Source organism: Eretmochelys imbricata, chromosome 8, assembly GCF_965152235.1.
Source record: "Eretmochelys imbricata isolate rEreImb1 chromosome 8, rEreImb1.hap1, whole genome shotgun sequence".
Lineage (NCBI taxonomy): Eukaryota > Metazoa > Chordata > Testudines > Cheloniidae > Eretmochelys > Eretmochelys imbricata.
The window spans coordinates 13,095,504-13,110,462 of NC_135579.1; the positions used below are offsets into that span (position 1 = coordinate 13,095,504).

At 45.4% G+C, this 14,959-nt stretch overlaps 1 protein-coding gene across 1 annotated transcript in view; it reads left to right on the top strand.

The window, feature by feature from the left end:
- Positions 1 to 11,357: 11,357 nt before the first annotated feature.
- The window catches only part of VDAC1 (voltage dependent anion channel 1), a 30,488-nt gene continuing 26,886 nt past the window's right edge, over positions 11,358 to 14,959 (top strand). Inside the window, exon 1 of the mRNA XM_077825092.1 lies at positions 11,358 to 11,378. The gene's annotated coding sequence lies outside the window, so the exon portion shown is untranslated. The remainder of the gene's footprint in view (positions 11,379 to 14,959) is intronic.

A 14,959-nucleotide genomic window follows, 5' to 3' on the forward strand; every position in this document is an offset into this window, starting at 1 on the left:
ATTAGGAAAAACTTCCTAAATGTCAGGGTGGTTAAACACTAGAATAAATGGCTTAGGGAGGTTGTGGAGTCTCCATCTGTGACGTTCTCCTGGTGTTATCTGGACTGGTGATCTGCTAGGTCACTCCAATCCTTGACTCTAGGAGCCAGCCTTCCCTGCTCTGCTGTGAGAACCCCCACTCCTGGGCTGTTCACGCACAGCCTCTGGCATGTAAGCTGCTTGGATTGTGCAACTGAATGACACTAGCCAATATCTCCGATCCCAGACACAACCCGCTGGACACTGCAAGCTTATCTGAGTTGGTCAATTTAACAAAGAAATTGATATGCACCAGGCTTGTTATCCCAAGGGGAGTCTCTGACATGCTTCAAACCAAATGCACTGTTTCAGGTAGAATAAACAGATCTATTAACTACAAAAGATAGATTTTAAGTAATTATAAGTCAAAGCACAAGAAGTCAGATTTGGTCAAATGAAATAAAAACAAAACACATTCTAAGCTAAGCTGATCTTAACACTTTCAGTGCCCTTACAAACGTAGATGCTTCTCACCACAGGCTGGCTGGTTGCCCTTCAGCCAGGCTCTCCCCTTTGATCAGTGCTTCAGTCAGTTGGTGATGATGTCTGTAGATGGAGGTGGAAGAGAGAGGAAGAGCATGGCAAATGTCTATTCCTTTTATCATGCTCTTTCTTTCCTCTTGGCTTTGCCCCCCCACCCCATTCAGGGTCAGGTGAGAATTACCTCATCGTAGTCCCAAATTGGCCAAGGGAAGGGGAGCGAGTCACTCGAGAGTCCAACAGATCTTTTGTTACTGCCTAGGGCAGTGTCCTTTGTTCCTGTGAGGCAGGGCTGGGTTTGTCCCATACATGCCCTGATATGGTGTGAACTGCCCCTCTGTTCCTGGAGAGTTTTGCCTGGGCTTGTTTTAAGTCATGAGGACACATTTTCAGCCTCATAACTATATACATGAAATTACAACCTATAACATTACTATAACAACAATGCTAACTGCATCATGAGCCTTCCAAAGACACCCAACATGACAAACTTTGCATTGGATACCACACAATCATAAGGATGAACATGGGGGTGCAGGGTGTTCCCCCGAGATACAGAGTGTCACACCATCATTGGAGATTTTTAAAAGCAGGCTGACAAACACCTGTCAGGGATGGTCTAGATAATACTTAGTCCTGCCACGAGTGCAGGGGGCTGGACTAGATTGACCTCTTGAGGTCCCTTCCAGTTCTATGATTCTATGACATTGTGTTGCAAGCCTAATCAGTGTGATGGATCTGTCTGCCAAATTAATACTCCTACTTCCTTTGAAAAAATAGCTCTCTGAATTTAATAGCCTACAAATAATCTCCTGCTTGATATATACTTATCTGTTTGCCATGCATACCATACCTTTTCTGTTTCTATAATCCGTTTTGTAAAATACGATAATCATGTAAACTTAAAAAAATTAGTGGTTGTGAAAACTTTGTCCTTGGTTCTGCATTTTTCAGGGGGATTAACAGAGCTGAATGTCCTTCAGAAATGGAGTGTGTTAGAAGTGCTTGGCTTCAACTTTTTCTTCTAAAGGAAATGTTCAGTACAGGATGAATTCTAACAATAGAAAGGGTCCCCTGTAAATTGGTGGGCCACTAATCTCTGTCAGCTCACGTCAGCTACACCAGGAAGATCTATATTCCAACAAGCTGTCATGGTATTGTGTGAGAGAAAGTGTGGTCTAAAAGACAGATGGGCTGAGAGAACTCCTGGGTTCTGGTTTTAGTTTTTCTATGTAAGTCAACCATGACCTGACTTCCAAAAATGCTGACCCCTGAAATTGCTAGGAGCTGCAGTAGTTCACTACCTCGGAAAAATCACACTATTAATTTTTTGTGTCTCAGTTTACCCATCTATAAAAATAAGCTTGTGACTCACCTACTTCACAGTTCTTTGCTTTTAAAGTGTGTTGAGTTTCTCAGATGAAGGGTGTTACAGAAATACAAAGTATTGTCTGATGAAAGTGAAATAGCATCCCCTCTTAATTCTGTACCATTGTGTGGCTCATCTTGTTCCTTGATCCCGTCAGGCTTATTGAGTTTCTTCAGTGTCAACAGCAATAAAACCTGCAATTTGTCCTGGAGCAACTGAACACGTGTGTTCTTTTCTACTCAGTAAGGACATAGTCTTTCCTTTCACACCTAAGTGTGATCACATCTAAAGAATCATGTGAGGCCAATATCCTGGGGACCATGGGTCAGCATTGGAGCACACTGTATGAAGGGTTCTCCAAGAAGGTAACACTACTAATGCACCTATGGTGATCCTTTGGCTAAGATAAGGGTCCATGACATGTTTTTCTGAGTCAACCAGATATTGATTTTTCATTCTCCCCTCCCCTCCAGTCTTCTTCATTGCAATCAACAGAAGATATCCATTGAGCAATCAAACCTGGAATTCAGCAGCCCACCTGACATATATTCATCTCTTCCTCTTAGTTTATTCTTTGAAGGTTTCTCTTGTATCTGCAATCACATCACACTACAATGATACTACCCCAAATTCCTTCCAGTGTCAGTCATCACTCCCTCACTGACTTCCCCATTGACTCTAATATTGTCCAGGGCCCATAATCAAACAGACAACAACTCTAAGCAGCCATCTCCTTGCCTGGTATATTAAAATCCAGACCTTTCCAAAATAATTAAAGTCTTAGAGGCCATTATATGCATTTTGATATCCTGCTTCCAAGGCTGCAGGATACTTTCCACATTCTTCTCCCACTTGCCCAAACTAGCATGCAATTGCCTTTGCAATGTGAGAGGATGAGATTACAGAAACTACAGGAGTTTGCTCTCCTCTAAACAGCTGTGTTTGAAGTAGACTACTGGTCCAGGAAAGACAAGGGAGATAGTGTTGCAGCCTTTACAGTTTTTGTTCAGAGTAAAAAGGAAAATATACAGTGACAGAAAGAATCTTGACTTTGATCATTGCCAGTTACAGGAAATCAAAACATAACCTAATGTGGCGGGGGGCAGAGAAAGAGAGGGAGGAGGAGAGATAAAATATTGCCAGGTCAATTTCTTTGTTGTTTTCCTAGATCAAAAGAGGCTTGGTAGTTTCGCTTTTATTACATTTTCCTTTTGTTTCTGTTTTTGGCTTTCTGTCCCCGTCCTCACCTCCCCACTGCCAAAATCAATAAAATGGGATAGGTGATGCGATAAAACCTTTTTCCTTAATTTCTTTTGGAATTGGGTATGTTGGTTTGCCAACTGCAGTTTTGAGCCTTTGCATTCCCAACTTGGAGTTGTGCGTGTGTCACTGAAGGCAGAATCTGGCCCACACTATATCCCCACATGTTTCACAGTTGGTATGTAAGGACCTGATCCTGCAAACACTGAAGCACCTGTTGCATCCGATGAAGTGAGCTGTAGCTCACGAAAGCTCATGCTCAAATAAATTGGTTAGTCTCTAAGGTGCCACAAGTACTCCTTTTCTTTTTGCGAATACAGACTAACATGGCTGTTACTCTAAAACCTGAAGCACCTGACTAACTTTCCCTACCGAAGTAATCCCCTGGGCCCTGACTTTTATGAGTTTACTCATGTTCTTAAGTATTTGCTGGAGATGACCCTAACTTGATGATTTAATTTTAAATGACTGGATATAATTCAAATACTCATACATATATAGGTTTGAGCCACTGAAAATTCATTGCCTGCAGCTCTAAGTCTTATTTGTTTGCCAAGTTTTGAACTGACCTTTTAAATATTTTTTTTCTTTGTTAACACGCAGGGAATTCAGTTATGTTCATTTGATCCGTATTTGATTGCTTTAATTGATAGTTGGCACCCAGATGCCTTGCTACTGTGTGATGAGTATGGCTCATGCTTTTACATACATAAAATAATATTTGTTTCACAAAACAAATGAAGATCCTAAATGCCTGCTGATCATGTACCGTAGTGCATGGGCATGTACGGGAACTGCAAGAGCTACATAAAAGCTGCAGTGACAGGCAAACAGCACACATACCTTTACTTGGCATCTGCAAGGGCATAACAGACCACCACACCTCTACTGCAGCTGACGTAAATGGGCTTCTTCTGGTTTCCATGAAGCAGCCTACAGAACAAAACTGCTTGGGCCTGCTAGGAGAGGTACACACCCATTTTGCGTGCTCCAACAACCATTTGTGCACACACATGAGGTGATTAGGGGACGGCCTGTGCAAATGCAGGAATTGCCAGTGTAGCCAGCTCCGTGGGCAAAATCAGCTGCATGTGCAAAAGTGAGTAAGCAAAACCAGAGGGCAGGGCAGTGCTGAAAATGTGAACCTCATTGTCACCTATGATGCTGTAAGACTGGCCAGTACCCAAACAACTGTGTCCAGACCTTTGGAGATGCAGAATTTATTGACCTCCTATAACATAGTTTACAGGCTCACACTAATTATACTACTCATCTCCCCTTGGAGTAAGAGGTTTGATCCTGTCAGTGGCTGAGAGGCTCATGGCAAGTGCTTTAGGAGATCCACTTTTCAGGACTGAGCCTTAGGATTTTATAGCATATACATTACAAATGCATACATGATAGAGAACCCACAGTTATAACACCTGTTTCTGCTGCAAGCCTGTTGATCTTATCTATACTGCCTTGTGTGAAACAGAAAACCGTCTCATTTTACTGGGAGGAACTGGCAGGGTGAACTATTGCATTAGACTGCAAATGCTATCACCACACAATTCATAGGGAACCCCTGCCAGACAGGATTAATGCTCTGAGTAACTGGGACAAAGGCCCAGATACCAGCCAGACTTAAATCCTTCTTGATCCCAGTAACGACATCACAGTCTGTAATGAAACTCATCTGTCGGGCACCGGAAGGGAAATGTTAGCAACAGAATTAAAATGACATGAATGCATTTAAATGCGCAGGGCCTGATCTGTGAGTATTCCGTGATCCAGCCCTGCTCAGGGATGCCTTCTTCTGCTGCATCCATGTAACTCCCATTAATATTACAGAATGAGAAAACAATCCTAGTTTAAGGCCTGGAGGACATGCTTATTATTTCTAGTACAGTAGTGTCAACAGAGCCCAAGTAGATCAGGGATTCCATGTGCTAGTTGTTGTACAAACATAGTGAGAGTCAGTCCCCGCCCCAAAGAATTTACAATCTGTTTAAAACCAGATGCAACAAGTGGGAGGAACAAGTCTACAGGGAGGGTGGGGGTGAGGTTAACATTTTTTGCATAGATTAGTTATATACTACTAGAGAGAGATGGTTTATACTGATAAGCAAAAATAGTTTTAATCACTCCTGTTTTGTAAAGGGGCTTGAATCAGAAGCAAATTTTATAATAGGTAGGGCCTGATTCCTTACTGCCTTGCATCTTGTGTCATTACGGACTCCTGTGCATAATAAGTGTAAAATGCTGCCAGATCTGCATGAGAATTCAAAATGTAATGCAGAGGAGAATCAGACCCACAGGGCCCAAATCTGATTGTACTTATGCCATGGATGTAGCACCATTGACTTCAGTTGAGTTACTTCTGATCTATACTGGTGTAAATAGGCCCATAAGCAGGCTCAGAATTGAAAAGGTGCATCTCTAAGTAATACAGTAGAGAGTTTAAAAGTAACTCCTCAGCTGCCATGCTAACTTACATAACCAATGGTAAATCAGTTCCAGATTTACCACTAAGGTAAGCATCCAATAAAAGCTGTCATACTAAACAAGCCTGTTGGAGAGCAAGATCTGAAGTATCTGACAGCAGAGCAGGGATTCCCCGACACTCCAGCCTCACTTGTGTCAATGACAAAATAAACAGAGATGCAACATTATCCAAACCACAGACAGCTTAAATAAATGAAGGACCTGTGCCTTTACAGCACACTGGTTATTTTTTATGAGCCTCCTCCATTTCAACCAGAGCTGCAAGCATAGATTTTTGTCCTGTGACAGTAGACAGCACAATCCTTCAGTTCAGCCAGCATTTAGTAGGATAAGCTGCAGTTCACTGTGTTTATTACCTTAGAAAAGAATGATGCAAATCTCTAGTTAACATACTGAGGGATTTGCTGCCACCTTTCGGTGGATGCATGTTATGTAAGTAGAGAATCAAGTTATTGTATAGTGTAGCTCTCACCCTAACTCATCCATTATAAACACCTGCTTTCTCTGCTCTGCCTTAGCCCACTGCCAAGTTCTCAATGCCCCCCACTCCACCAAGTAGCAGTGGGGCTCACCCCTCACTGCACCATCCCACACAGCTACCACCTTGTCTCTTTCTACAGGCAGGGTCTTGGCCGCTGTGCCTCTGCTGGCCTGTCCTCTAGCGCTGGTCTGATGCCTCCTGGCAGACGTGGGGCAGTGCCCACCAGGCCAGGAAACAGGCAGAAAATGGAAGTTCCAAATTTGATTGATCACTAAAGCACTAACTTGATTTACCAAACTAACAAGAGTTCACTGGTGTCATGGCTTCCACTGCCTCATCTTCAGTGGCAACCTTTCCTTCTCCCCTGTTCAGGGACAGGCTGGCCCACTTTTACAGTGTTTGGGGCTTGATTACCATGGATAACTGGGTCCTGAGCACCATCAGATTGGGTTATGTCAGATGGTTCCTCTCCATCCCTCTTTCCACCCCTTTAACCTATGCCTCTTCAGGGACTCCACTCATGAGACAAAAAGAAAAGGAGTCCTTGTGGCACCTTAGAGACTAACCAATTTATTTGAGCATGAGCTTTCGTGAGCTACAGCTCACTTCATCAGATGCATACCGTGGAAACTGCAGCAGACTTTATATATACACAGAGAATATGAAACAATACCTCCTCCCACCCCACTGTCCTGCTGGTAATAGCTTATCTAAAGTGAGCATCAGGTTAGGCCATTTCCAGCACAAATCCAGGTTTTCTCACCCTCCACCCCCCCACACAAATTCACTCTCCTGCTGGTGATAGCCCATCCAAAGTGACAACTCTTTACACAATGTGCATGATAATGAAGTTAGGCCATTTCCTGCACAAATCCAGGTTCTCTCACTCCCTCACCCCCCTCCAAAAATCCACCCCCATACACACACAGACTCACTCTCCTGCTGATAATAGCTCATCCAAACTGACCACTCTCCAAGTTTAAAACCAAGTTAAACCAGAACATCTGGGGGGCGGGGGGGGGAGGAAAAAACAAGAGGAAATAGGCTACCTTGCATAATGACTTAGCCACTCCCAATGCTCCTTGAATGGGTTTAGTCTCTGCTGGCTTTGGGGGCTTTAGAGAAGGTTCATGTGCATCATCGGGGTCAGGGATTCTACTCCCAGTAGTTTCTGCTCCCCAAGCCCAAGGGAGGGATGAGACCTCCACCATCTCAACGAATATATCACATACATTAGATTCCATGTGGTCACCCTAGCAACTATTCTCTCCACCTTGAATCACAACAAGTGGTTTGCTGCCCTGGACTTATCTGCACAAAATTCTCTGAAACTCATACATTCTAGGGGCACCCACCTTTATCCTGTTCCTAGGGCTCAGATGTAACCCTGTCAATTTAGTCACTCACCCTTACCCAATTCCTAGGGCTCAGGGTGTAATTTTCTGCGGGTTTGCAGGGCCTTTTATCAGCGAAAGAGCCTGTGATAGGGCCTTCAGTGGCCAGGCAGCCTAGCGGCTAGATTGTTGGTTAGGGGCTGGAGGAGGGGACCTGCTCTCCTTTCCCTCAGGTCCTGTCTCAGAGTCCTGGGCCACTCACACCCCTAGACAGGGGAGATGGATCTTGCTTCCAGTTGTGTGGGGATGGGGGGTGTGCGCACTCAGGACCTGTTGTCTGAGCTGCTCCCTATGTAAGTCCTTTAGTTTGGGGTGTGGCCCTGGTAGTCCAGTTTCCCCATAGTTGGGGCTTGGCAGTATATTCCCCTTCACAGGGGAAGACTTATTCGTTTCCAGTAGCTGCATTGGCAGGCAGGTTGCATCTGTGCCTTCAGGCAGACACACAGAGCTCCTGTCTCTTTGCCAGTCAGCCCCTGACTGAGCCAGGCTCCCCTTCTTTTCTCCCCCTTCCAGGCCTGGCATTGGCTGCAGGTGTAAGGGGGCAGGGCTAGCTGAACCCACAGGTTTTCTTTAACCCCTGCTGTGCTTAGCACCATCTCTTTGCTCTTTCACACATCCCCCCCTCATGATCCCATTTGGGGTCTGCCCCTCCCTCCAACTGTCGTCCACCATCTCATGAAAAGAAGTCCACATTCAAATGGGCTCCCCCGGCCCGGTGCTGGATGCGGAAGGAGAAAGGCTGGAGAGGGAGAGGTCCCACCTTATGATTCGGGGGTTTGTGTCCTTCATGGCATGGAGCCAGCGGAGGGGGGTATGATCGGTAACTAAGGTGAAGTGTGTGCCCAAAAGATAATAATGAAGTGAGTCCATGGCCCATTTTTCTGCCAGGGCTTCTTTCTCGATTACAGAATAGGCCTTCTCTCGCAGGAACAGTTTCTTGCTAATACACAGGATGGGGTGTTCGTCACCCCCTACTACCTGCCATAGAACCGCTCTTAGACCTATGTCTGAGGCATCCGTTTGCAACAAAAACTCCCTGGTGAAATCAGGGCTGTACTCAGACAGGTTCCTGAGAGAGCCGGGTCTGCAGAGTTTGAAACGCCTTCTCACAGGCTGTGGTCCACTGGATCCTCTTACAACTCTCGTTCTTGAGGGGATCAGAAAGGGGGGCTACAATAGAGAAGAATTCTGGGGTAAAGTGGCAGTAATATCCAGCTAGCCCCAGCTTCTTTGAGGACGGCGTGGGGCACAACTGGAGAGCCTGGACTTTGCTACCCAAGGGTCGGATTATACCTTTTCCCAGTGTGTACTTAAGGTACATGGTCTCATGCTTCTCAAGGTGGGGGTTCACTGTCAGGCCGGCCTCCTTGAGGGACTGTAGGACCGTGGTCACATGTTTCAAATGGTGCTGCCAGTTGCGACTATAGATTACCACATCATCTAAGTACACGGCTGCATATTCATTATGGGGGCGGATAATTCAGTCCATTAGCCACTGAAATGTGGCCGGGGCCCCATGCAAGCCGAAGGGCATGGTCCGGAACTGGAAAAGCCCGAAGGGGGTAGAGAAAGTGGTTTTTTCCCTGGACTCGGGTGCGAGCGGAATCTGCCAATAGCCCTTCGTTAAGTCTAAAGCGGTGATGTATTCTGCCTTTCCCAGCCAGTTGAGCAGTTCATCAACCCGAGGCCTCGAGTAGGCATCAAACTTTGATACTGCATTGACCTTGCGAAAGTCTATACAAAAGTGGGTGCTTCCATCGAGCTTAGGGACCAGTACCATGGGACTTTTCCAGTTGCTGAATGACTCCTCAATCACCCCTAATGCAAGCATCGAGTGGAGTTCCTCTTTCATGGTCTCTCTAAGCTTCTGGGGAAGGGGCTTGGGGTTTTCTCTGACCTTAATGCCCGACTCCATCTGAATATGATGAGTTATCAGGTGAGTCTGCCCTGGTTGGGTTGAGAAAAGGGAATAAAAGGCGGTGATTAATTCTTGTGCCTGGCCTCTCTGCTCAGGCTTAAGATTGTCCTCAGTCTTGACTATCCCGGGGTTTGAGGCCTGCAGACCTAGTTTGGGCTCTGATGGGTAGGGTGCTATTAGTAAGCCTTCCTGAGCTTTCCACAATTTTAACAGGTTCACGTGGTAGATCTGTTGTATCTTACGTTTGTCCAGTTGCTTGATTTCATAGTTCACCTGCTCCACATGCTGGATCACCTTGTATGGTCCTTGCTAGCAGGCCAGAAGCTTTGACTCCGAACTGGGCAACAATAACAGCACCTGGTCACTGGGCTGAAACTCCCGGAGGCGTGCCCGTTTATTTAGCCGCTTCTTGGGTATCCTGGGCATGTAGGAGGTTCTCCCTGGCAAATGAACCTAGGGCCTCAAGTTTCTCCCACAGGTTTACCACATTCTGTACCATACTGTTGGCTTGGGATGGTTGCTCCTCCCACATTTCTCGAATAAGGTCTAAAATCCCCCGGGGTTGCCACACAACTTCTGGGCGACCAAGTTGGATCAGGCCCCCAGTGGGTACTGCTCCCCCTGGAAGCATTGCTGGAATGTTTCCTCCGAGATATCTAGGGTGTCGAGGATCACTGCCTTGACCTGGGCATAGTCCTGGGCAGTGGTGGGGTCTAAAGCTTGCTATGCGGTCTGTGCTACTCCGGTTAAGTACGGGGCCAGCACTGCAGCCCATTGGTCTGAGGGACACCGGGATACCATGGCCACATGCTCAAGAGTCTCTAAGAAAGCCTCAGGATCATTGTCAGGCCCCATTTTGCAAGCCGGATAGGGGCAGAGTTAGGCAGCTCTGCTGGGGCAGCAGGTTGCAAAATGGAGGCCATCTGTTGGACCAGCTCCTGTTATTGCTGCTGGGCTGCCAATTCACAAATTAGCTGCTGCTGCTGCTTGGCCATCTGTTGCAGGAGTTGCTGTTGTTGGTATGTGTTTTGCTTGGCCATCCATTTAAGTAGCTGTTCCATCTCCATTCAAGGGGTTGGACGGGGCTTCTTCTCCCTTTATCTCCCTCTCCTTGTTTTTTGTTTTGTTTTGTTTTTTGTTTTAACTCCCTTCAGCAGAGAGTGGGGTCAATGCCCGCATTCTCCACCATTTGTGATAGGGCCTTCACTGGCCAGGCAGCCTACCGGCTAGATCGTTAATTAGGGGCTGGAGTGGGGGACCTGCCCTCCTTTCCTTCAGGTCTTGTCTCAGAGTCCTGGGCCACTCACACCCCTAGACAGGGGAGATGGATCTAGCCCCCAGCCATCAGGGACGGGGGGTGCTCAGTACCTGTAGTCTGAGCTGCTCCTTATGTAAGTCCTTTAGTTTGGGGTGTGGCCCTGGTAGTCCAGTTTCCTCACAGTTGGGACTTGGCGGTAGATTCCCCTTCACAGGGGAGGACTTACTTGCTTCCAGTGGCTGCATTGGCAGGCAGGTTGTGTTTGTGTCTTCAGGCAGACACACACAGAGCTCCTGCCTCTTTGCCAGCCAGCCCCTGACTGAGCCAGGCTCCCTTCTTTTCTCCCCTTCCAGGCTTCTCATTGGCTGCAGGAATAATGGGGTGGGGCTATCTTAACCCCTGCTGTGCCTGGCAGCCGTCTCTCTGCTCCTTCACAGAGCCTTACACAGTAATATCCTTATCCTCTATTTATTGACAATTACCAAGCAAAATTCGCATGCTAAGCATACAATGCTATGCTCACCAATCCTGATCAGGCAGGCGAACTTTCCCTGTTGGCCAGACAAGGTCAGTGTTGTCTGGAGTCTGGTTGCTGCACGTCACGGTCGTGCAGAGGATTCTTAACAGCTCTGATCTTAGGCTCTGTCTTGGAGGTGAGTTCTTCTTCTTTCAGGTCTTTCCTTTTTCTTATTCTTCTGTTCCTTCTCCTGGTCTCCTTCTTGGACCCCAGTTTATATAGTGAAACTCGAGTCCTGCTTTGCTATGCCTTAACCAATGATTTTACTAAAATTTTGCTAACCAATCCTAACATATTGTAACAAAGTTCTCCAATTAATCATACCCCACCACTTTAAGTAATTTACACCTGTGAAAATTAATAATGTAACAGACAGAAACAATCAAAGAACCAGACAGAGATCATACAGAGAAACAATAGGGAAGTGGGGACCATAATGACAAAATAATAAAGAAATGAGGATTTCACAGCCACAATTATTGATAAGTGGTTTCTTGCCAGACAGAATGCTATCAAACTAAGTTTTCTTGAATCGTCTTAAGATCTGTTTCTTTATCTGATGATAGTGGGTGCTATTAGGATGGGGTCTCCTTAACAGGCCCAAGTCCCTAAGTAACTGTCACCTTGGAACATTAATACAAAGGCTCTGTTTTAAGAACAACTGGCCCCATCGCTGTGCATGGACACTAAGGTCCATCCATGCAAAGCAGTTTACAGGGCTGAAGCTTTAATTTGGTATTTCGTATTGTGCACAGCTTCCAAACTGAGTTGCTCCTGGCAGTAAGCAAACCTAGTACTGTGGCAACAGTAGCTGTGATCAGTAAAAGCAGTGGCTGTCGCTTATCTCCCATCCACAGGCATTTAAAAAAACAAAATTTTACTTTGAATCCTGCACTCATCGATGGGAGAATGGAAGGAGGCTAGTCCTAACAGCAATATTTTATCCACAGTCTCTCTTTTACTCTCCCCCTTTCCTAAGGTTCTTTTTAGACATGCCCAAAGTTTTTGTAATGAAATCCAAAACCAGTTTCAGCTGGTTTCATGCTCTGTTAGTCAGCCAACATTTTTGGTTTGTATGTCAAGCAGTTTGGCAAGGTCTGAGAATTCTTTGGTGTGCCACATTTTAAGTAAATTCATCTTCTCTAATCTAATCTAATCTAATCTAATCTTTATAATGCACCCATCATACTAATATCTAGGCACGACCCACAATGGTGAATGAGAATAGCACTTTTCTATTTGAGAGGGCCATGATGTCCATAAGAAATTACTCCTTTTGACCTGAGCACTTTGCCAATATTTGGCGTCTTGCAGATTGTTTTCAGTAGGAGGTGAAATTGGTGATAGAGTCAGGTATTTCTTTGACGCAATCCTATTTATTTACAAAGAATGTGCACAAAGTCCTGTTTCACTGAACACGGTAGCATCAAATGACAGGAGGCAATTTCATTGCTCACACTTCCAAGCCTGCCTTTCCAGCCAGCCCAAGGTAGATTGCCTCTTTTTGGAACACCTCACAGTTCTTTGGGTTCGATTTCAGATTGGCAGCCTGAATCACAAACGATTTATATCAGTTCCTGTTCAGAGGGTTTAGCACGCACCAGAATGTCATCTAGGTATAATACACAGGCTGAGAATGGGGTAGAAAACTGTTGTAAATGTCCTGTTTCTGGCTGGCCCAATTCCTCATCCAAGTGACTGACTTCTTCCACTGTGGTCTGTGACCCTTTGATTTCTTTCTCAAGGTGATTTTTTAGCTCCTTAAATCTCTTCTAGCAAAATTCTAGGTAAGAGGGAATCTAAAACTAAACCACCTATTTGGTCTCCAAAGGAGACAGTGACTGGGGAATTTCCACCCATCCAAAAATGGGGGCAATTGTGTTTGAAACTTGGACTTCTGTAATTTTAGCAAGAATTCTGGATAGCGAGACAGTGGATGAGGTAATAATTAGTCTGGATTTCATTATGACTAATAATTGCTAATAAATACCAGGAAAGGTGTCCTGTGAATTCATTCTGTGGAAATTCCCTTTAAAGATGTGGCACAAATAAGACAAATGGTTTTAGGCATCTAGTTTGCAGTGAGCAAGTTGTCTTACCTCCAGCAGCATGCTGGGGGTAGCTTTTGAGCAAAAGGAAGATGGAGAGTGGCTGAAGCCTGCTTTAAAACCCAGGTTCTCAGAGGAATTTTAGTTGCTAAGGTTCTTGGGGGTGGGAAGTGGGTATGGATTCCTATTCATTTACTAAACGTTTCTGATAAACAGCAAGTATTAGAAAAGGGAACTACAGTGGAAAAACAAAAACCAGTGGATCTAGTAAATGCAAGGTAGAAAGGGGTGAAAGTGAGCTCCAGGAGTTCCAGTACAGTGCTGTGAATTTCAATGAGAAGCGGCTATGAAGCAGGCAAAGAGCAGCACAAAACCAGGAGACAGCAAGAGAAGCACTTGTAGTGTGGCCCTGAGAGAAAGCCAAGAGAGAGTGTTTTCGGCAGAGTGCTGGCTGCAAAGGGAGGCTTGGGATTGTGAACAAGGAAACTGGCTCCTGTTTGTTTGCACCTATTGTGTTCAGGGAAATGGGACTTTGTGTACATTCTTTGTAAATAAACAACACTGCATCAAAGAAATAACCTGACTGTATCATGAATTTCTCCTCTTAATGCAAGGTCCCAAATATTCGCAAATGGCTCGGGCCAGAAATAGTAACAGTACCAAAACCAACAGCTTTTTCTTAGGTGGGGTTATCATTGTTTGTACTTGAAGGGGTAATGCTGTTAGGCTATCCTGCAGTGACTGGTATTGGACAGCCTGTACATCTTGCCCATGGGGTGCTGGAACAATTTTTATAGTGGGGGTTCCAAGAGCCATTGAGCACCCCCAGTATCTCTACTTCCAGGGGTGCTGGAACAATTTTTATAGTGGGGATGCTGAGAGCCATTGAACCAACTGTAAACCCTGTATTTAATGGAAACTACTTCAAGCCAGGGGATGCAGCAGCACCCCCAGTACCCCTAGTTCCTGCATCTATGTCTTGCCCTGAAGGAAGCAAGACTTGGGTGATGCTGGTCTCTGATAGCAGGGAGTTCCTCAGCTGAGGGCTTTTTGAAAAGGATGCATTTCCTCAGCCATGGGAATTTCACTCAGGGCTCAATCAGTCCTAATATTCCTGTTAATCACCACTGGTTCTCATTCATGAGTTTGCTGGAAATGGTTAACAATGTAAATCTCAGGTTTCAGAGTAACAGCCGTGTTAGTCTGTATTCGCAAAAAGAAAAGGAGTACTTGTGGCACCTTAGAGACTAACCAATTTATTTGAGCATGAGCTTTCGTGAGCTACAGCTCACTTCATCAGATGCATACCGTGGAAACTGCAGCAGACTTTATATATACACAGAGAATATGAAACAATACCTCCTCCCACCCCACTGTCCTGCTGGTAATAGCTTATCTAAAGTAATCATCAGGTTAGGCCATTTCCAGCACAAATCCAGGTTTTCTCACCCTCCACCCCCCCACACAAATTCACTCTCCTGCTGGTGATAGCCCATCCAAAGTGACAACTCTTTACACAATGTGCATGATAATGAAGTTAGGCCATTTCCTGCACAAATCCAGGTTCTCTCACTCCCTCACCCCCCTCCAAAAACCCACCCCCATACACACACAAACTCACTCTCCTGCTGGTAATAGCTCATCCAAACTGACCACTCTCCAAGTTTAA